Source organism: Capsella rubella, unplaced genomic scaffold (genome assembly GCF_000375325.1).
Source record: "Capsella rubella cultivar Monte Gargano unplaced genomic scaffold, Caprub1_0 scaffold_35, whole genome shotgun sequence".
Taxonomy (NCBI): Eukaryota; Viridiplantae; Streptophyta; class Magnoliopsida; order Brassicales; family Brassicaceae; genus Capsella; species Capsella rubella.
In genome coordinates this window covers 1-338 of record NW_006238891.1, presented here as the reverse complement: position 1 = coordinate 338, position 338 = coordinate 1, and positions in this window count along the sequence as shown.

The following is a 338-nucleotide window of genomic DNA, read 5'->3' as shown; positions in this document are numbered from 1 at the left end:
CAATCACATAGAAAAAGACACACAATCAACTACCCGGCAACACTTTGCCAAGCTAGAACACACCATACTTCTTGCTACAAGCAAGAATTCTACCTCAATACCAGGTTCGATCATCTCTCATGACCTTTGAACCTATCTTGTTCCACTGGGCCCGTCAGCCTTTTATTGAGCTACAAAGAACCCGTCAATTCAATGCATACCATTTCCTCTTTCATCATCCCTAAGGATGGTAATCTCATCTCACATATTATACATCTTAAATAGTCATTCCTAAGACATTAAATCAATCACCTAAAACATTCAACACTCATCAAATTATCAATTCCTAATTATCAAGA